Below are 24,175 nucleotides of genomic sequence, written 5' to 3'. Positions count from 1 at the left end.
TTTAAAGCTCATATAAAATATTATTTAAATCCCTTTATTTTATTTTCAGCTGATTAAAATTAGTTAATTTAAATTTTTTCAAGGTTTTAATTTTAGTAAAATAATTAGTATAAATAAATTTATAATAATTAAATTAATCAAAATTAAATTCCGGGAAAAAATTAAATTACAAAATTAAACTTAATTAAAATCGTTTTCATCCGAAAAATTAAAACGAACCAACGGGCTAAGAAAAAGCCACAGGCTTGCGCCCATGCCTCGTCGAAGATTTATAGTAGCTGCGCCCATGGGCCGCGTACACGAGGGCAGCGGCCATGGCCTGCTACTTGCGATGATCGTAGCACAAGCATCGAGAAGGCCACGAATAGCCCGCAACAAGCATCGCTCGCTGGGACGAGCCAGCGCTCGCTGCTCGCGCGCGCGGCCTGTGTTGCTCGTTGCCTTCGTCTCGCCACTCGCTCACATGAACACAGCAAACACCGCACAGGAGCGTTGCCCCCCGCGCGTGTGTCCGTGCCTTGCTCTTTGCCTAGTACCGCATGGGCGACGAGCTCCCTTGCTCGTCGTCGCATGCCCGCACTATTGCAACACCCCTTAAGGATAACAGTTAGCTTCCATTGCTTCGTGCGTGCAAGATTCGTGAACTATTTACATAAAAATCAAAACTTTTATAATTAAATTTATTGACAAATTAATAGCTCATATTAATTTCATAAATTTAGGCGAAATATCGAAAATTTATTATTCAAATTAATTTCCGATTATATTTATTTTCATGGATTCAAATCTAGGTCATAAAATTTTAAAACTTTTCAATTTTAACAAATTTTATGGTGGTTTTTAATCATAGTATCCTAATTAAATTGCTAATTAATTATGAAAATCAAAACAAATTCTAAATTATTCGAATTTCAACAAATTAATTGCAATTACAAATTAGGTTGTATAATTAACAAGATTAGGCATTAAAATTGTTAAACATATACAGTAGGTCAATCATAAATTAAAGATTTCAATACAAGATTCACAAATATTTAATTTAACATCATAAAAATTATAAATTTTGCGTTCGAAAAACTAAAACCTCCGAAAAGTCATAGGTAGGCTTCGAATTTGAGAATTCTAGGTTCGGCGACAAATCTTTGATTTTTGTCAAAATTTTAAAACTTCGTTTACATGCGAAATTCACTATAAAATTATACGATTCCGACCATTATTGACAAAACTGCCGAAAAATCTTGCGAACATATAATCAAATAATCGCACGAATTTGCAATTAATTACATACAACGAAATTAATCACCCCTTTAATTCATTGCAAATTTATAAAATTTAACCATGTTAACTATAATTGATTATGGAATTAAGTAGAGGCTCGTGATACCACTGTTAGGTTATGACAAATATAAATATCATATTTCATGCGGAAAAACCATAAAGCCAGGAATCCAAATTAATTTCCATATACTCAATTAGCATAATTTAGGATACATACATCTGATGCGTGCCTGACCTAGCTGCTCCCGAACCGATCAAGAACACGTTTAGGACTCCAAATGTCGCCCCTCCGTAGATAGTCCACAGCACGTTCGGATCCGCCTTAGATTCAACCAACTAGGATATTCTCTAAGGTATTATGTTTATTCGGAAAGGTTAAATATTAATTTAGGCAAATTATTAAATTCTCACTTGAACTTAATCTATGTGAATACTTATTGAATTGTTGTATATAAATTGTGATTATGAACCACGTATTTATAGGGTGGAAATAACGGAATTAGATTTCTACTAGGATTCAAATAACTAAATCCATTAGGATTCTAGTTAAATTAATCCATTAGAATTTAATGTTTAATCAAACACCTAAGCCTTTCAAATTTAACAAAACATTCAAATCGAGTAGAATTAGGAAAATGATTTAAGCAAGCAATCCTAAACGACCAAGGACGCGGTCGTACGTAGCCTCGCAGCCACGCAACCCACAAGGGGTGCTAGTGCGCGGCTCGGCCCAAGGCTGGGCGCTGGCAGCACGCGGCCCATTGATGGGCGCTGCTGTTGGGCCTGCCTTTCTTGCTTGCGCTGGGCTTGCCTTGCTGCTCGCTTGCGCTGGGCTTGCCTTACTGCTCGCTTGTGCGCGCGGGCTTCGATAGGCGCGGGCCTGGCTTCGTGTTGGGCCTTGCGTCTAGCAAGCTCGTCCGTCGATCGTTTCGTACGTCGCGCTTCCGATTCGTTTTCCGATTCCGGAATTCATTTCCGATTCGAAAAATATTTAATATTTTCGATTCCGGAATTTATTTCCGATTCGGACAAATATTTAATATTTCCGATTCCGGAATTTATTTCCGATTCCGAGAATATTTCCGATTCCGGTAATATTTCCGTTTCCGGCAATGTTTCCGATTCCGGCAATATTTATATTTCCAATAATATTTTCCGATACGTACCATGTTTTCGTTTCCGGCAACATCTACGACTTGGATAATATTTATATTTCCGTTATGATCCATATTTCCGTTTCTGGCAATATCATCATTTCCGGAGTATTCATATTTTCCCTTTTTGACGGTTTCAGCTCCCACTAGAACCGAGATCCGTCGTTTCCGAATATTCATAAATAGAGTATTTAATTCACTTAAATACTTGATCCGTTCACGTACTATTTGTGTGACCCTACGGGTTCAGTCAAGAGTAAGATGTGGATTAATATTATTAATTCCAGTTGAACTGAAGAGGCCTCTAGCTAGGCATTCAGCTCACTTGATCTCACTGAATTATTAACTTGTTTAATTAATTAATACTGAACCGCATTTATTAGAATTAGCATTGAATGCATACTTGGACCAAGGGCATTATTTCCTTCACATTAGTCATTGGTTGTCCACCTTTCAATGACCTGGATTAGGGATCCTTTGTGACTTCAATATTCAAGTTCACTTATGGGTGTTTCTTTGTCGAAGAATCCATCTTGACATCCCATTTGAATGCTTTGAATAACATAGACTTTTCATTTAATACTACACCAGATTAAATGAATATGAAATGAGAAATTTCATAAATATGAAATGAGAAATTTCATAAATATGATATGGTTAAACCATTTAATTTAAACACAGAACTAACAAATTTTCTAAAACAAAACATAGAAAATCAAAGCCATTCTCCAAATGCTTGATTCCCATGGTTTTTACATGTGCGTTGTGCTTCACTTGTGGCAACGGTTTAGTTAATGGATCCGCGATGTTGTCGTCAGTTCCAACCTTGCAAATCTTGATTTCTTTTCGTTCAACTATTTCTCGAAGTATGTGAAATGACCGCAGTACGTGCTTGGGCTTTTGGTGGGTCCTAGGATCCTTTGCCTGGGCAATGGCTCTGCCATTGTCGCAATACAAAGTCATTGGTCCTTTAACGGAGGGGACAACCCCAAGTTCTTTGATGAACTTCCGAATCCAAACAGCTTCCTTTGCTGCTTCTAAGGTAGCAATGTACTCGGCTTCAGTTTTAGAATCCGCAATAGTTCTTTGCTTAGCACTTTTCCAGCTTACTGCTCCGCCATTAAGGCAGAACACAAAACCAGACTGTGATCTGAAATCATCTCTGTCGGTTTGAAAGCTTGCGTCCGTAAAGACTCTAATAATCAACTCATCTGTACCACCATAGACAAGAAACTGGTCCTTAGTCCTTTTCAGTTACTTTAGGATATTCTTGGCAGCAGTCCATTGCGCCTCACCTAGGTCTGACTGGTACCTGCTCGTTGCACTGAGTGCGAACGAAACATCCGGCCTTGTACAAATCATAGCATACATGATGGATCCAATAGCCGAAGCGTATGGAATTCCACTCATCTTTCTATGCTCATCAGATGTCTTGGGACACTGTGTCTTTCTTAGATATGTGCCATGTGTCATGGGTAGATGGCCTCTCTTGGCTTCCATCATATTGAACCTAGCTAGAACTTTGTCAATGTAAGTGCTTTGGCTTAGTCAAATTATCCTTTTAGATCTATCCATATAGATCTTGATGCCGAATATGTATTGTGCCTCTTCTAAGTTCTTCACTGAGAAACACTTCCCAAGTCAAGTCTTTACAGACTCCAGCATAGGAATGTCGTTTCCAATAAGTAGTATGTCATCTACATACAAGACTAGGAATGCAATTTTACTCCCACTGACCTTCTTGTATACACAAGACTCGTCTTGATTCTTGATGAAGCCACACTTATTGACTACATCATTAAATCGTTTATTCCAGCTCCTTGATGCCTGTTATAATCCATTAATGGATTTCTTAAGCTTGCATACCTTTCCTTGATTCTTTTGATCGACAAAACCCTCTGGTTGTGTCATAAACAGTCTCTTCAAGAACACCATTCAAGAAGGCATTTTTGACATCCATTTGCCATATTTCATAGTCATGAAACGCGACAATCGCAAGGATTATCCAAATAAACTTAAGCATAGCGACTGGAGAAAAGGTTTCATCATAGTCAACGCCGTGAACTTGCATGTATCCTTTTGCTACCAATCTAGACTTGTATATGTATACAATTCCATCTTTGTCTTTCTTCAATTTGAAGACCCATTTGCATCCGATAGGTGTAAACCCATTCGGGAAATCTACCAAATCCCAGACTTGATTTTCAAACATGGAGTCTATCTTAAATTTCAAGGCCTCTAACCATTTAGAGGAGCTTGGGCTCTTCATAGCTTGCTTTTAGGTCATAGTTTCATCACTATCTAATATGAGAACGTCTAAGTTTTCAGTCAAGAGGACGCCCGTCCATCTGTCCGGCTGAACCTTAGTTCTATGTGACCTACGAGGGGCAACAATGTCTGAAGGAACTACTCCCACTGGCTCTTCTAAAGGCCTTGGAGGATCTTTACCTTGAACTGCTTCTAAAGAGTTCTTGGTTCGTTGTTCGTCTCGAATCTCTTCGAGGTCTATTATTCTCCCACTTGTCGATTTGGAAATATGATTTCTTTCCAAAAATACACCGTCACGAGCAACGAATACTTTGTTCTCTGACTCGTTGTAGAAGCAATACCCCTTTGTTTCTTTTGGATACCCAAAGAAGAAACATTTGTCAGATTTTGGTTCGAGCTTGTCCGAAATTAATCGCTTGACATATTCTTCGCAACCCCAAATCTTTAGAAAAGACAACTTTGGAAGTTTCCAGGTCCCTAATTCGTATGGAGTCTTTTCAACAGCTTTTGACGGAGCACGATTCAATGTGAGTATTGTTGTTTGCAACCCATGTCCCCAAAATTGTAAAGGAAGTTCGTCTTGACCCAATATTGACCTCACCATGTCGAGTAAGGTGTTGTTTCTTCGTTCCGACACTCCATTCCATTGAGGTTTCCCCGGAGAAGTCAATTCAGAAAGAATACCCCATTCTTTTAGATGGTCATCAAACTTGTGGCTAAGATATTCACCTCCTCGATCTGATCTTAGAGCTTTGATTTTCTTGCCATGTTGATTCTCTACTTCATTTTGAAATTCTCGAAATTTCTCAAATGATTCAGACTTGTGTTTCATTAAGTAAATATAGCCATTTCTACTGAAATCGTCCGTAAACGTTATGAAATAGCTGAAATCACCTCTAGATTTCGTACTCATAGGCCCACATTCGTCCGTATGTATTAGCCCTTGTAGTTTGCTTGCTCTTTCTCCCACCTTTGAGAAAGGTCGCTTTGTCATTTTGCTAAGTAAACAAGATTCGCCTTGATCAATCTTCTCTAAGTCGAATGATTCTAGAATTCCCTTCCTTTGAAGTAATTCAATATGTTTTGTATTTATATGGCCTAATCGACAATACGACAGATATGTGAGATCGGAATCACCAGTTTTAGCCTTTTTCGTATTTATTTTATAAATGTGTTTGCTCGTATCTAGCACATATAGACCATTTTCTTGTTGTGCTGAACCATAAAACATTCCATTCAAAGAAAAAGAAAAACTATTTCCTAGTGATACTAGGAACATAGTAACAGTTTTCTAGTTCCAAAACAAAACCACTAGGCAAAGAAATAAAATAAGATCCTACGGCTAATGAAGCAATCCGTGCTCCATTTCCCACGCGTAGATCCATCTCGCCTTTATCAAGTTTTCTACTTCTCCTTAGTCCTTGCGAATGGGAACGTAAGTGTGAGCCACAACCAGTGTCTAATAACCAAGAAGTAGAATTAGCAAGAGTACAATGTATAACATACATACCTGAAGGAGAAGCAACGTTTCCGTCCTTCTTCTCTTCCTTAAATTTAGGGCAATCTCATTTGTAATGACCAATTTCATTACAATTGAAGCATTGAGATGTTGAAGGAGAAGCGTTCTTCCTCATCTTGCTCTTGGAAGGTGCCAGTTGCCCTCCGGGAGTGGATGAAGATGTAGCCTTGCTTTTCTTCCCCTTGCACGCTTTCTTGAATTTAGTGCACTTCACATTCAAAGGGTCTTGCTTGAACTTAAGGATTCTCTCAAATTCTCGAGCAATGCCATAAGCTCACTGAATGTGTTCTCTTTCTGGTTAAAGAGATATTGTATCTTAAACCCCTTATACTCCCTATGAAGAGAATTCAGCACAAGTGCAATAGCTACTGCCTCTCTGATGGAACCACGAAGTCTCTCAATTGTGAAAAATGATCCAGTCATCATATTCACATGAGACCGAATTGGTGTGTTTCTGTCCATCTTAGTTGAGTAAATGCGCTTTTGTGCCTTTAGAAGCTCGTTCTCTAGACACGACTTGTGTGGGGTAATGAGTCTGAGATTGCTCATTGAATTAGCCAATTCATCAACCCCGTTGCCACCAGTTTGGCCTTTGGGTTGATACCTCACACGACATCTATCCCTTAGTTGACTTAGGAGAGCATGAGGCTCAAAGGTAATGAATCTCCCTCTCCAATTTTCAAGAATAGATTTTAGGATAAACTCCGAGACAAGGTACTTGTGAAGTGCCTAGTTTCTGTACCTTTCTGGAGTCATACTCCGCGCAATAGCAAAGAAAAGGTTGTTTGATGACATTGAGCATGCGTTAACCTTTAAAACTTCGATAAGTTTCCCTTCCCATTCAAGAAAGTTAGTCAAGTTTAACTCGACATCTAGAATTTCCGATGATTTGATTGTTCTTTTGTTTGCGGCCATTTGATTACTAACTTTGAAATAAATAACCATTCATAACTTTAATAACTTTGAAATAAATGGTAGCATGCAATCATTAAAGCTATTAAACATTTCATTCATGCAAAAGCAAAACATGATCCAAAAATGAATGAAACGATTCCAAGACCCTAAATGTCCTAAATCCTTAAGCAGCTTTGGCATGTCTTAAGTCTTTTAAGATTCTAGGTAAGACAAACGTATTTCTAGTAATCTCCAAATTACTCTTGGTTAATAAATTAATACCATAATTTATCCCATTGCCACAACATATGCCATTGTTGTTTGAGTTAAAACCACAATCAACGTGTTCCTTTGGGATACCTTACCATATAAGTCAACTAAAATAGCACCTCACTTTGGCGGAAACCTACTACCTTAGATTCCTAGATTTTTGTAAGTGCTTGATTTGAAAGGAAATTTTTAAACTCAATATTACTTTGGACCTAGTTGTTTCTATGTTGGTTCGATTATTTAGTGAACTTAATCTAATCGAGCATACAAACAACATTCATGCATAATATATTCATACATTCACAATATATAATGCATAAATAAAATTGGTGAACTAGTATGGCCCAAAACTTTTGTCTTGAAGCATCCAATCTTCTTTACCATCTCGTTAGCTTGGCATCGTCTTGAACTTCATTCACTGCTAACTTAAAGTTCTAAACTAGAAATACTTGAAATAATTAAAATTACATCAAAATTTCAATGGTGCGCAGACCATATTTAAAACTTTACATTCAAAGATAAAACGGTTCGCATACCATATTTAACTATCCTAAATTGACCATACTAGTCACTTGGAGTACCTGCATTACATAAAATATATATATTCTTTGCATTCATCCATTCGTGTCCTAAAACGAATGGCCCAATTAAATAATGCAAGTATTTACGTTCTTTATTTAAAAATCATGTTCACATAACCGCGTCCTAACAGATTAATCAATTTCGAATTATTAATCCTTATAATTTATTCTAATAAAAATTTAATTTAATTAAAATAAAGCGCCCTACGAAAATAATAAAAATAATTATTTCATTTTAATTTCATTAAGCGGCTCCCACTCAAACCAATATTTTATTTCGGATAATTTAATATTAAATATTTAATTAAACTCTCGGCCATTTTAATGAAAATATTAATTAATTATCCATGTTAGCCATTTTAATGAAAATATTAATTTTAAAGCCCAACGAACGAAAATTGCCAAAATTGTGCAATGCGGGCTAGGCTTGCGCCCAACCCAGCAATGCCATGTGCGTTATGGCCGTACGAGGCCACGAGCTCATCGCCCATGCCCCGTAAGCCCATCGCACACCCTCGCAGCCATCGCAGCTCGCAAGCCAAGGCAGTGGCCTGCCTTACTCGCTCCCTCGGCCAGCGCGCGCTGGCACGCCAGCTCGCTTGCTGGCTGCCGCGTCGCTGCGCCTGTGCTGCGGAGAGGCAGCGCGCATCCCTTTGTCTCGTTCCTTTGGTTCGTTCCATACGAACCAACTAATTAAAAAACAAATTCAATTTCACAAAACCATATTTGCGTTAGTTATTTTTCATAAATTTAACAAATTTATCCTTTTAATTTTCGAAAAATAACAAGTTTACGATTTAATTAATTTTTACAACAATCCAATTTTGCAAAAAATTTAAATCTAGGCTAACTATATTCAAATTTAACGAACGAACAATGTCAACAAAAATTTGAACAGTTTGATAATCGAATCCAAAATTTTAAATCGTTCTAAACATTCAAAATTCAGATTTTTACCAATTTGGTTTAAGTGACGATTAAAATTAACGAATCTAATCAAAATTTTAATCCAATAATTTTTAAAAATGCCACTTAATATGAAATTATATTCCCTTTCCCAATTAACCAAATTTCCAGATCTAAATTATTTAAAAAATCAATTTGCTATCTAAAAATTACAAATTTGGGGAAAGAAAAATTACAATCAATTTCCGAGTATTTTTGTTGGACCAATTAATTGAAAAACTTTCCGAATTTGTTAATTTTAATTCGTTAATTAACAAAAACGCCCAAAAACTCATACTTTGAGGCCTGTTTTTGCGATTCTGTTCCAATGTTTTGATCTTAGAAAATCGTTTTCAATCAGATTAGGGTAAAAAAAATCTAAATTTCGACAATTTTCGAATTCAGAAGTGCTTTCTGCGATCTATCCAAAAACCCAGAAACATTCGAAAAAATCACGAAAAATATAGAAAAATTCGACAGCATACAAAAACATATGATCAAGCTAGAAAGTACTTTAATACATAAGGCTCTGATACCACTATAGGGGAATACAGTTAAATACATATAACATGTGCGGAACAATCCCGAAAGCCAGGAAACATGTATAAAGCACAGATTAAGCAAACTTACATTCGAAGCGTGTTTTCCCAAGTTTATGATTCATGAACACGAACAAAGAACTCCTATTGTCGTTTCTCTATTTGGTTCACCGACACGTTCAGATCCGTCTTGAGATTCGTAGCTTAGACAATGCTCAAGAGTGTTTGCTTTTTGGGAAGAACAGTTTAGGGGAGGCAAAACTTAACTAACGTAATTTTCAGAATTAGGTTTAGGGTTCAGAAAAACATTAAGTGTTGGAGTGTGGAATATAACCCGTAGGGTTATATTGTGTAACCGGCCAAGAGACAAGGCCTTAACAGGCCACACTAGCATACACACTCATCGAAGCCACATAGCAGCCGAAGCCCACAACAACCGAGCATCTTAGCCGTGGGCTTGGGCCTCGCTGCTTTGCTCGCTCCTCCGCTACCCCATTGCTGCGCGCACACGCTGTGCCGTGGGCTGGCTGCTTGCTGCACGCGAGCTTGCTGGCTCGTGGGGCCTTGCGCGCATGCAAGCTTGGCTCGATGGGCCGGCATCTCCGTTGCGGCTCGTATTCACGACGAACGCCTTACGGCTATTATTTATCTTATCGTATATGACGAATCACCGTCGTACGATACGATTATTCGTTTCGCCTAGCTTACGAAGATTCGCAATACGATATACGATTCCGATCCAACGTGATATCGTATATTATGTTTTTCCGAACTAGTTCCCGTAAAGCTATTAAATGAATTTCCGATTCATTTAATTCGGTGATCTGTTACATGTCATTGGTGTGACCTTGTAGGTTCAGTCAAGAGTAAGTTGTGAGCCTAATATAGATTAGAACTCACTGATCGGAAGCATTTCTCCAGCTAGCTGTTCCGATCACTTGATCTCACTAAATTAATTGTTCGTAATAAATCTGAACCTTGGTATTAGACTTAATCCACCATGGGTGAAGGACACATTTCCTTCAATTCCACCACCATAATGTTTAGAATAACGGGCTCACAAACAAATCCCTCCTTGACTGGAAACGCGAAGCTTCAAACTAGACTGTTGGCTGACACTGATGATTGAAGATTATCCAAAGCTTGAAGAGGCACACTAAAAGTTCAAAGAAGCCCAAGCTTAGAATCTAGCACTACAAACTAATTCTATGTCATTCTCCCTTCCACTCCGCTCCTAAAATAGAATAAGATGCTAAATTATTGTCAAGCCTTCTTATCATATACTTTTATTCAAGATTAATAAAATTTCTCTTTAAAGTACATCCTTTCTTATCTTACCATAACAGTTTTAAAAGCAATGAACAAACAAGAAAATGGAACATTATTCGATGCTTGAAACAAAAGGCAAAACTTATTCTGCACTTTACATGAAAGAGTTCGCAATTAATCACCCACATGGGCCCAACATAGCCCATTAACTTCCAAAAAAAAAAGATCCATCTCAGGACCAACAACTAGGGGCTCTCTAAGTCCACCTTAACGATTTCTGAAAGATATAATCCACCAACACAAGAGGCAGCGTGCAACCCTTAAAAATGTCATTTCCCTTGACCGAGAAACGATGAACCACTTTATTGTTAGCCATGTTGAACCTCGCCTAAAGGAGCCTTTTTATTCAACCTGCACTAATCCGAACCTGGGGATGGGAATTCAATATAACAACAGTATGGACCAGAAGATGCATACCTGGAAGAAAGGACTAATCAAGTAAAAAGGACTAGCTACACCCCAAGGACCATTCGAAAAAGAAAGAATCCAAGAATACTGTGAAATAACCGGTCAAGTCAAAAGTCCCAAAACTAAAATGTGAAGAATGAAAAACGATGAAGTTCTTCCAAGATCAAACAAGGTCAAACACCAAGGCCAGTTGTCAAAAATACTAAGGGTATAATGGGAAATTTCGAGCCTTAACCGTTTCTTCCACCCTAGGCTTAACCACGTTACAACCCTAGAAACACCCACCCTCCTTGAGTTGAAGTAATAAACATATATTTTCCTAAATAGCAAAGAAAAGAGAAATCCCCACTCTAGAAAACCTGAAAACCAAGCACCAATCACTCGGCACTAAGAAGTTAACCAGATTTGCAAATTACCTAGAAAACAAATCGTTAAAATAAATCGAATTCTGTGAAAATCGTACATAACAACCGCCTGGCGCTAGATATTACTAGTGCTTGCCATGTAAGCGCTAGAAAATTATAGCTGGACAAGCTGCGCGCTGGATTTTTCCAATGCCGATGCTTAACTATTCGGAATTTTCCTGCACTTTTATGGAAAAGTTCGAACACTTGGGGGCTACCTACGTGCACATTTCGATTATTTTTATGCAATTTCGCACAAATCAAGGTGAATTTATAATAAAAGAATGATTCAAAATCTAAAACTAGAACTACGTAAGGCGTGATTCCATCCTGGATAGATATGCAACCCTTAAAGGCGCGACCACTTTAGTCCAAGTTCCTTTTGGACATCTATTCCGAACAAAACGAACTCAGCCAACTCTGGCTAAGAGTGACTAATGGATCCATAACATTCAGTATAAGTCACTACATGCAAAAGTGTTAAAGTTTTATTATCAACCTAATTACTTTTCCAAGAAAAACAAAAGCAACTTGCCTCTTTAGGCATAACTTCCAAAGGAAGCATTCACGTCCTAAAGTACCCTGTTTCCTGCCATTCGAATACATAAATAATTTCCTTAAATAACAGACGCATCTACTAAAAAATAAAACGTCTTCTTAAACATTGCTAAAAAAATAAGACAATCAAGGATTAACGGCTTGAACTTACTATCCTTACCATCCCTTGACATCTCTTCATGCATGAATGTCTTTCACCTTCTTGAACCTTGAGAATCTAAACTTCATAATGAATCGAGCAACCGAAATTTCTTACAAGTAATCTGTAAGTAGTACCGCTAGCAATCCAAGTAAACCTTACACAATTAAAAAGGAGACGATTTTGATCTTATGCTTTACCGAACCATGTGACCGCATTGTCGAATAACTTCCTTGAACATTCCCTAATGTGCTTTTAAATAAGGACCCTACCTCTTCCCTTCTATTTTCAAAATCTCCTGTTTTCAAAAACTAGTTGGATATGTCATGTATCTTAGTCAGTTCATCCATTTCCTTGTTAAGCAATCAAGTCCGGGTGCACCTTCCCATGTCTAATTCCAAAAGAGGCAAAAACTTTGCTCTGCTTTATTCTAGGGGTTAATTTAAATTACCCAAAGCCAACATGTCCTTTCTTCTCCTTAACAATTGATTGAATATACCAGACTTTTCCATCGCCAGTCTGTAATTAAATCTGCAACCTTTAACTAATATCTTTCTACAGACTTAAATCCGCTAAATCTGCAAAAATAAAAAATAAAAACGTTATTGACCCTAAACTTGAAACATACATGCTTTTGTTTTATACCTGTTTCTACGAGTATAAGTCGAAATTCCTCACTCTGGCTAAAAAGAGAGTCATCCGAACCTTGGTCAAGCTAGGCTTCAATGTGTTGATAACCTTGATCATGGCTCTGTCGCCTAATGTGACACCTATAAAGAAAAAAATGCCCTGTTGCAATTACTTCTCATTCTTCGAGCATACCTTGTACTAAACAAGTACGCTTCAAACTATTCATGAACTATTGGTAGTTAGGTGATCTTTGTTCATCATGGACATCACAAACATGCAAAACATATGCCAAGCTTTATAACACAAAGCCAATCCCGTAGCCATGCTTGGTGGCTCGAGGAAAGCACTTCAAAACTGCTCCAAACGTCGATGTATCGCAAATTCTCGATGATAATGCTATATATATGTCACAGGGAGCAAATCCTAGTGTACGGTGGCGTAAAATCAATCTAAGTTTGCTAATCCCTCATCTCAGCTCTAAGGAAGGTTAACTACTTAGAACTTGAAAATTGCTCCAAACTAATAGGGCAATAAAATATCATGATTATATGAGAACTTCGATCATCCTGCTACAACGAACATGCATGATAATCACCCTGCACATATCCGTTCGTATAGTTCGATCGTTGCTTTAGAGGACTCTGAAAGGCCATAAGAATATTTCTACCTCAAGAAAAAGAAAGCAAAGGTAAACACTTGGGGGATGAAACCTCGAGTTCTTCTATGAAAACGGGGCTCATGCGACAAGTGATGATCGAAATTTATGTCGTTCTTAGCTTAGGATTTTAGTTCATTTTATTAGCATTTTATTATTATTTTCACTTACTTTTATCGTTTTTAGTTCGTTTATTGCATTTTTGCATTAATCGTAATATTTTCTCGTCTTGCGTATATTTTAGTCGTTTTTGCTCTAAATGTGCTTTTTGTGTGTATTCTCTTTGCGCAAAGGTTGTTTTGAGTATTAACGCGTTTAAAGATTGTGCCATTATGCTTGACGATGTTTAAATATGATTTTACGATTTGCAAACATGCGATACGAATTAATAAAATGCTATGCGATTTAATAAGTGTGCTAGGCAATTTGAATAACTTGGCTATTCGTTGTTTGATTGAGTGCAGCGACGAGCTCCTTTGCACTGCCTTGAGGGAAGCCTTGTAGCTCCATGTTAACAGCAGCAACAAGCAGAATAGCAGCCACAATAGTTGTGCACTCACAGCAATAGCTCAAGCGAACAACAGACGCAATAGCTTAGCATGGCACGCGAACTAATTAGCCATCATACAGCAGCCTTCTGCTCTTCATTAAACCATCACAAGCAGCCACAACATGGTACAACAACAAGCAGCAAAAGCATAGCAGAACACGCAGCACATACCCAGGCAGGACAACAGCCAAGCAGTACAGCCACACGCGCAGAACCAGCTGTTGTGCCTGTGCGATCGAATGGCAGTACCTGTGCGATCGAGCTGCTTGTGTGCGCCCGAATTGGATAAATCAAGGCAGGAACTCAGCCTCTGTGGGTGCGAGCGCACAGCCTTCCTCGTGTAGTCGCACAGCTGGGCGGAGCACTTTAAACACGAGAAATCGCAAATCAGTTTTGACGTAATTAGTTTTTAGTTTTCATTTTCAGATTTTAGAATTAGAATTCTAGGGAGAGAATTACTTTAGGGATTAGATTAGAGATTAGGATTAGGATTCATTGCTTTAAATTCTTGATTCTTATTTGAATTCAATCATTAATATTCAGATTTCTTTCCTCTTCAATAGAGTTTTGTTCTTCAATTTTGTTCTTCAAGTTTGATGCAATTTCTTCATTTCAAGGTATGATTCTAATTCTTCTTTTGATTTGTTCTTTCAATTCTTTAATGCTTCATTAATTTCGTTTATGCTTTGATTTCATGCTTGAATTCTAGAATTAGTTTCACATTTTGAATGTTCTTGATTTTTCCCCAATTTTTGGATGTTTGAATTTTCTGAATTTTCTTGATTCAATTAGCTTCATTAATTCAATTAGTTTCATGATTAGGATTAATGTTAGTTTAATGTTGATGTTAATCTTGCTAATTGAGTAGTTTAGTCTAGAGGTTAGGGTTGAAGCCTTGGGATTGAATTTAGGGAACATTTAGGGAAATTCATGATTGATGTTGTGATTAAATGTGATTTGGTGATAGGACATCCATGACTAATTTAGTAGCAGTTGGAAATGCTATTTGATTGGAATGCATAGGCTAGGTTTGGCAAGACATTGTGAGCCTAACTTGTTTAAGTGAATAGTGGTGCCTATTCACTAGAGGAAAATTCCTTATAGGTTGCTAATCAAAGGTTGCCCTTATTAAAAAAGTGCAACTTTTAAGGAAAATTTTTTTTAAAAAAAAGATAATTAAAATCTGAAAATTTAGCAAAAATACAAGCGCGGCCTTTGACCTAAGAACTAAAAAAAATCGACACTGCTCTCTCCTCCCACACTCAACGTCTCTCACAGCTCCTGCAACCATCTCCGCACAATCCTTCTCAGGTGACCGGCGAAGCCACCGGCGAAACCACAATCACACAATCGCACCCTCTCTCCTCCTTCTCAGGCGACAACAGAAATTCAGAACGCCGGTGAAGGGAGATCGAATTTGTAGGCAATCAACGGAAAAATTGACAAGATGTCTCAGTAAAATTTTGAGCCCACTCTCCTCAACGAGGTAACCTGTCATTACCCTTTTCCCTCTCTCAATTTCATACTTGCACAACTCTTGAATGTCTAAAACCAGCCATTTTTTATGTTTAAAATCACTAAATTTTGATTTTGCTATAAATATAATTGTTGTTTTACTTGGTGCTCCTTATTTTTATCTGGGTATATAAAATTAGTAGAATTTCGTTGTTATAATTTTGTCAATTTACAAAGACAATGCAATTGGAGAAACTTCTATTGTCTAATTTCAGGCTTAATTATTTGAGTTTGGTTGTAGATAATTTTTAGGGTGATTGAGATGGTAGAACATGTAGGATGTAGATATCGTAGAAGGCTTAAATACCTTATTGATGTTTTAATAGAGCAAATTAGCCAGATGTAAATAATCGATGCAGCTAGTAAGGGGAGAAAAAATTACTGGGTTTTGTTTGATCTATTGGCTGAGAATTGAGAGTGCAGTATGAGTAGCTAAACTTTGAAGGACAATAATTATCATATGAACTCAAAACTGTTTTGGGAAACAACCCCGGGATCGTACTTGTATTGTTAAACTGCTCTTGGTGAGGTCATACAACTAGTGAATTTGTCTGGTAATGCAGCATGGTGGGTCGAGGCCTGGTAATAATTTTTCGGAACTTACTTTGGGATTGTACCAAAAATTATGGTTTATGGTCTACAGAATTAACTTATCTTGGTTTCTTATCCATCAATATCAGCTTTAGTGATGTGCAGCCTATATGACTGTATCTCGTTAATAACATTATGACTGCAAATGGACACAATATTACGTTTGGGTAATTTCCGGGTAAGGGGAGGTAGAATTGAAGGAATCTTGTATATAGGCTTTTTTGGTCTTTTTGTAACTTCTATGTCCTCAGAAGCCATTGCTGCACCTTTACTACTTTCTTCAAAACTTAAGGAACTCGTATCCAAACCAAATTGAATCAAAGAAACTAGTGTAGGCCTGTTACAAAAGAATTCCAGCTTGGACATACATATATTCATCTACAAATATTGGATAGTGTAGATTAGAAGGCCCATAGCAGTTGTTATTTGTAAAACAAAAGAATATTTCTACTTTTTTAGCTCTTCCCTCACAAAAATATGGAAAAGTAGCTGAGATGAGTTACCTGAGTACCTCTGTGTCTATACCATCGTCATCCTTGCTGATGAGGTTAAGATAACACTGTATTTAGTTTGTGAATATTAAGCTTTTGTCACTTGATTGCCTGAAACTCTAGAAGCTTTCAATTTTGTTTAGAGTCATTGGTCTTGGTCCCCATGTAATATGGTACTCAGTCTAATTAGCTTGTAGTAAAACAAAAGCAATCCTTAACTGTTGCTGCACCCTGCAACAGGAGATGATTTGTTTGATTATTGTCCCTACCCTCAGTTGGGGGTTTGGATGAGCGGGTTGCTTGTTGCATATTCAATCTTCTTCCCCTAATTTACTTAATCACTATAGTAGCAAGACATGCATCTTCTCAACATACTTTAGCCAATTTATCTCACAAAATTATCATTGGATTTGTTCAGCAACTAATTTGTTCAGCAGCAGCAGCTGAACAGATCAGTTTCTGGTCTGTTCAACAGCAGATCAGCAGCAGCAGATCAGCTGCTGAACAGATCAGAAACTGATCTGTTCAACAGCTGATCTGCTGCTGCTTGTTTTGGTTTTTTATTTTATTATGCTGATTAATTTCTAGTTTTAGGCTGTGTTGAATTGAATTTTACATACTGTGTTGAATTGATTTGTACATAGAAATGGAGACATTGTGATTAAAATTAATGCTTATAAAATTGAAATGAAGTGGAGAGTCTCCTGTCATTTTCTAGTATTATGCTGCATCTGGCATGTGAGTGAGACAACTCATTGTCTCTAACCCTTCCGTTCTTTATTGGGCTATTTTTCCTTGTACATGCTGCTGTTCTATTGCAATTCATTTCAGAAAACTTTTGTTAATTTTGGTATCTCAAAGAGTTCTTAATTTTTTTATCTTCATATCTATCCATGATAGAAACTCAGTAGGACACTAGGATTGAATTCATTGTCATATGGCTGTCCGGTGAATTGGTGATTACTTCCTTGAATACATAAAGATGTCAGGAAAATTCAAATTTGAGTGGTTATTGTGATAATTTGATTTTAACTTTATCTCAGAGAAACTATAAAAACTCAGAGCTTCAAATTTGTTTAAATAATTTCTTAGAGAACCTAATAACTTAATTAGTTGTATATTAAAATAAAATATGTTTTACTAAATAGCTGGGGTACATTTAAGAAGATTCTTTTATAAGGTAATGATTTTTGAAGCAATTTAAATATTTAGAATAATGGCGTATCTAAATTTGTTATCTTATATACTTCATTCACTTTACTAGTTGCTTTATTATTAATAATAAAATAACGATAACAAGACACCAAGACGAGTTTGAAAATATCTAAACCTATATAATAGTGCTCCCCATGAAGATTTTCAAAAAGTTCGGATACATTAAGTGTAGATACATTTTAAAAGGTTGAGATAATTCCAAGTGAACCTGAAATATCATTAGGTCATATGATAATTTCTTTGGGGGGTTATCCTGTAAATTGGAGTAGTTTCTGTCATAATTAATGTTAACTCCAATTTCTTTGGAAAATACATATTTTCTTATTTTAGTAAATAATGAAAAAGTTCTAGTCTTTTGCTGATGATACCATGTCCATTACGTACTGCTATTCAGCCGTATAATACGCTACAAAATCTGCAGTACATACTGCTCAAACTTTAAACTCATAAGAGAACTATTAACTCGTAAGAAAATTGTTAACTCATATGCTAAGTATTGTTTATGTGCAAATATCTTGATACAGGAACTAGAAGCACAGTAATTTGATACTGAGTATACGTGTGCAAGGCATAATTCTGCCGAGGTGAGAGTCAAATATTTCATTACTTTATGGTATCAAGTTAACAACTGTATTGAATTTGTCGTATCTCCATTTCATGTTCTCACAACGTACACTTACGTTCAGGAAAATCTGTAAGGAATAAACTTGGACACTTCATAGTTTATACAAGGATGTTCGCAAACGATGGTAAGTCCAATATTCTATGGAACTTTTGGAAGTATGCTCCTGACCGCAGGTATTAAATTTCGGCTTGTTCCTCACTTCCTTGTTAACCATCCATTTCTAATTGGATATTCTTTCACTCACTTTTATTTGTTAGTTTTTGATAGCCTGTACTTGTGTTGTGAAATCTTTGTTTCATATGTGGTTTTTATTTGTTAAAATTTGAAGTTATTCTTGTTCAATTTCATCTTACACGATTTAGCGCCTGTTTGATAAGCAGTAATACTTGACGTTGATGGTAAAATTTTATATGTATTGTTACAAGGAAAGTTACTTAGAATGTCCATGGAAATGCTACTCCACCATAATAAGTATTTACTTTGGCTATGCTCTCCATCGTTCAATGTTGAAATCCATGTTCTTTTCATTCCCAGTGTTTACGGTGCTTTGGTTTTTGGTGCATGTGGTGAATGATACCTGTGTTTCATATTAATCATGTTATAATCAACCAAAATTCTAGCCAAAACCACCAAAGTCATGGGGTCCCGAGTCCCCTCCACTGCTCACTCACATGCTTATAAAGAACGGAAGGGTTAGAGACAATGAGAGTCTCCTGTCACTCACATGGATAGAGACATAGTTTTATGCCAGAACCACTCTCTGTTATTTTACTTGACATCCACATGCAGTAGTTATCAATTTATCATATACCGAACTTTCTTATAGTGTTGGATTCTTGGATATATTATGTGGCTTGGTATTGAGCACAAATGATTGTGTTGTTGGATAATTAATTTGGAGTATGTGCAGTTTCAGTTCAAGGTTATTATGATGGGGTTTCCATGTAATTTTTGCGTATGAAAGTTTTAATTTTTAGGAACTTTTGTGCTGGTATAGTTTTCTCATTCAACTATTCTGTTCCATTAGAGTTCGGGCTGAGTGACGGTGGTTTTTGCTGCTTTCCGGTATTGATTAATGTTTGCTGGTATACTTTGCATCTTTGTTGTAAATAAATGTGCAAATGCCATGATAGTTGAATTTTACAGGCCTGCATTGGAAATTTAGCGACTGCAGATTCATTATCTGTACAATATTTAGCCTTATGTAAATTTTCCTGTGTGGATATCACGGAGTTTGTTTGTTCCCTAAAATTGGGTATTTCTCGCCATGTTCTCAATATATTGCATGTATGTTTTGTGTGTGTTGGATTTTTTCAGGCGAATTTTTTTTACTTATGCTATCCTCCTTCTAAAATGTTTTTTATGTGTAGCTTTCTCTGCTAGAATGGACAGATGATCTGGAGGCCTTTGTTTTGAAAGGATATGGAAATTCTGTGAACTACCGCATGGGATTGCCTTTCCTTAAAGATGTAGTCGAGTCCATGGAGCTTGCTATCAAGGCTAACGAAGGTACACAAAATTTTGTGGTTTGTGTTTTTTTGGTTGATGTCTCTTTTGTATTTGCATTGTCTTCAACAAGAATTAGTGATTTGCTGCATGTTGGTGGATATTCCCCTCATTTAAGGTATTTGATGACTTATAACTTGTGCTGTGTCCTCTACTTAAATTGTCCTTGAAACCATTCTTTCTTATTCACATGGGAACTTTACCATAAGCAAATTTGATGTGTAAAAATATCCTTTACTCTAATTGCTGGATTTTGACATGCTATCAGATCACAAAATCAAAACATTCTTCTACTTTAATTTACCTTAAAGATATGTGCTGAGTTATTTGGTTCATTGTGCTATACATTCCAGCATGTATGGAAAGTTCAGAAAGTGGTATACGGATCTAACTAGGGTCAATTCAGCTTCTTCTTTTGCTAAAAGTATCTCAGGCATATTCAGGCACAGCTCAACTGCTCACCAGGATAGCTCTTCATCTTTTCCTAGACTCAATTTGTTCGTCCAGCAGTAGGTAAACTCCAATGCCATTGATTTTGACTGCCTAAAGTAGAATTTAAATTAAAACCTGAGTATTCGTATTCCCCAGAGGGAAATATATGAAGCTTGTATCTTCTAATATGTTACAACAACCTTCTACTTGGCTTATTCCTCGTGTTAATATTGATACAGATAGATCAAACATATCTGCTAATTGTGATTTACTTAATTGTGATTGCGTATTCCATTGCTTGAAGCCCATTGCTTGTGAAATACAGATCTGCTACTAATCTGCCGTGTTCTTGTTACTGATCTACTACTGATCAGCAAGCAGAAAAATAACACTGCCACAGCAGAGCCAACAACAGCAGCAGAGCCATGGCAGAGCACAACACAGCCACAATAGTTAGCAGTCGTTGTTGTTGTTGTTGTTGTTGCATGTTGTTGCAGCTTTTGTTCTGCTGTTGCTGCATGCAGTTGTTGTTGTGCTGTTGTTGCTGCATGCTTTAGCAGTTAGCAAGCCCCAAATCCTAGAGCTATATAGAAGAAAAATAGAATAAAATGGGAGAATATACTGAAACTAAGCCTAGAGCTAGATAAACTAAAATAAGGGCAGGCAAGATTTCCTAGAGAATAAGAATGGAAAGGCTAAAACTTCAAGCAAGCTAGTGATTATAAACCCTTTTAATGTTTAACATACTTATTATTAGTTTTCCAAAACTCAATTCATCTACTTTGATCAAGTTATGCACATTTATGGGTCGTTTGATCATTTTATGTCATATTTTGACTTAAAATGGTCGTTTTCCTTCCCAACTCTCAACTTATGAACCAAAATAGGTACTATAAACCCTTTTTATGTTTAACATACTTATGATTAGGTTTCCAATACTCATCTCATCTACTTTGACCAAGTTATGCACATTTAAGGCTCATTTGATTGTTTTATGTCATATTTTGACTAAAATAACTATTTTCGCTCCCAACTCATCTAATGAACCAAAATAGTTATTCTTAACCCTTTACATGCTTAATATACTTAGTATTACGTTATCGATCCTCATTCTCATCTAATTTGGTCAATTTATGCACATTTAAAGCTCGTTTGATCGTTATATGTCATATTTTGACTATATAGTCAATAAATAGCCTATATCGACCCAAATGAACCATAGGCGTGCATAACGAATTTTAAATGAGTTTCATAATCATATGAATCATTAAAAAGGTTTAGAATGTGGAAATAGGTTCGTTTGTTGGTAGTTGGGTTCGAAAATGCCATTTTTTGGCCATAAATGACCTATATCGACCCAAATGACCCATAGGCGTGCACAATGAACTTGAAATGAGTTTCATAAATATATAAATAATCATATGAATCATTAAAAAGGTTAATATTTGAATTTAATTTCTTTTGTTGGTAGTTGGGATTGAAAATGCCATTTTTGGCCATAAATGACCTATATCGACTCAAATGAACCATAGGCGTGCATAAAGAACTTGAAATTAATTTCATAATCATATAACTAATAATATGAATCATTAAAAAGATTTAGAATGTGGAAATAGGTTCGTTTGTTGGTAGTTGGTATCGAAAATGCCATTTTTGGCCATAAATGACCTATATCGACTCAAATGACCCATAGGCATGCATAAAGAAATTGAAATGAGTATTATAAACATATAATTAATCATATGAATCATCAAAAAAGTTTAGAATTTGAATATAAGTTCTTTCATTGATAGTTGAGATCGAAAATGCCATTTTTGGCCATAAATGACCTATATCGACCCAAATGAACCATAGGCGTGCATAACGAACTTGAAATGAGTTTCATAAATATATAACTAGTCATATGAATCATGAAAAAGGGTTAGAATGTGGAAATAGGTTCGTTTGTTGGTAGTTGGGATCGAAAATGCCATTTTTGGGCATAAATGACCTATTTTGCCCAAATAACCCATAGGCGTGCATAACGAACTTGAAATGAGTCTTATAATCATATAACTAATCATATAAATCATGAAAAAGGTTTAGAATGTGGTTATAGATTCGTTTGTTGGTAGTTGGGATCGAAAATGCCATTTTTGGCCATAAATGACCTATATCGACCTAAATGACCCATAGGCGTGCATAACGAACTTGAAATGAGTCTTATAAACATATAACTAATCATATGAATCATGAAAAACGTTTAAATATGGAAATAGGTTCGTTTGTTGGTAGTTGGGATCGAAAATGCCATTTTTGGCCATAAATGACCTATATCGACCCAAATGACCCATAGGCGTGCATAACGAACTTACAATGAGTCTTATAAACATATAACTAATCATATGAATCATGAAAAACGTTTAGAATATGGAAATAGGTTCGTTTGTTGGTAGTTGGGATCGAAAATGCCATTATTGGCCATAAATGACCTATATCGACCCAAATGACCCATAGGCGTGCATAACGAATTTAAAATGAGTCTTATAAACATATAATTAATCATATGAATCATGAAAAACGTTTAGAATATGGAAATAGGTTCGTTTGTTGGTAGTTGAGATCGAAAATGACATTTTTGGCCATAAATGGCCTATATCGACCCAAATGACCCTTAGGCTTGCATAACGAATTTGAAATGAGCTTCATAAAAATATAACTAATCATATGAATCATGAAAAAGGGTTAGAATGTGGAAATAGGTTCGTTTGTTGGTAGTTGGGATCGAAAATGTCATTTTTGGCCATAAATGACCTATATCGACCCAAATGACCCATAAGCGTGCATAACGAACTTGAAATGAGTCTTATAAACATATAACTAATCATATGAATCATGAAAAAGATTTAGAAAGTGTATTTAGGTTTATTTGTTGATATTTGGGATCGTAAATGTCATTGTTTGCCAAATATGATCTATATCGAGCTAAGTGAGCCTTAGATGTGCGTAAAGAACTTGAAATGAATCTTAGTATACTCAGAAAGTCGTTTTCACGACCAATATAATTTCTGTTTTCGCATATGAGACTTAATTTAAATTATTGGTTTGAATGTACGTTGTTCTTTTAAAGGTTTTCACAACTCCAAGGGAGGTGCCCTTTACCAAAGAGGAGTTGGATGAAGTTCGAGATAAGTGGGCTACTTACTTCAACGATTGTGAACTACCCTCAGTGTAATAAATAGAGCAGGCTTGTAGTTATCGGTGACTCTTACATTACTTTGTTATTTATCGATTTAATTAATTACATTTGAATTAATTCGGTAATATTATTGGAAATTTGAAATTTATATCATTTTTGAGGAATGTCAAGCTGATGTTTGGTGAAACAGTATTCTATAAATTATAATGCAGAATTTTATATTGCAAAATATCAGGAATTATATTGCAGATTTTATTTAATTTTTAGACAAAAAAAAACCCAAAAGTTGCCCTTGTTTGCAACAAGAGCAACTTATGTGAAGCTTATAAGTTGCCCTTGTTTCAAACAAGAGCAACTTATGTGAAGCTTATAGGTTGCCCTTGTATGCAACAAGGGCAACTTATAAGTTTCACATAAGTTGCCCTTGTTGCAAACAAGGGCAACTTATAAGATTATAAGTTGCCCTTGTTAAGGGCAACTTTTGATAATTTCACAAAAGTG

The 24,175-nt window shown here is 36.3% G+C and overlaps 1 long non-coding RNA gene across 1 annotated transcript; it reads left to right on the top strand.

Annotated features, from left to right (window-relative positions):
* Positions 1 to 15,383: 15,383 nt before the first annotated feature.
* Positions 15,384 to 23,858, top strand: LOC130464339 (uncharacterized). Its single transcript, XR_008924712.1, has 5 exons — positions 15,384 to 15,607; positions 18,458 to 18,517; positions 18,620 to 18,682; positions 19,929 to 20,577; positions 23,606 to 23,858. It is a non-coding gene; the product is annotated as an uncharacterized lncRNA (long non-coding RNA).
* Positions 23,859 to 24,175: the final 317 nt, after the last annotated feature.

Source organism: Spinacia oleracea, chromosome 6 (assembly GCF_020520425.1).
Source record: "Spinacia oleracea cultivar Varoflay chromosome 6, BTI_SOV_V1, whole genome shotgun sequence".
Taxonomy (NCBI): domain Eukaryota; kingdom Viridiplantae; phylum Streptophyta; class Magnoliopsida; order Caryophyllales; family Amaranthaceae; genus Spinacia; species Spinacia oleracea.
The sequence above is the reverse complement of the archived record's forward strand: the minus strand, read 5'-3'. Positions and strand labels throughout refer to the sequence as shown.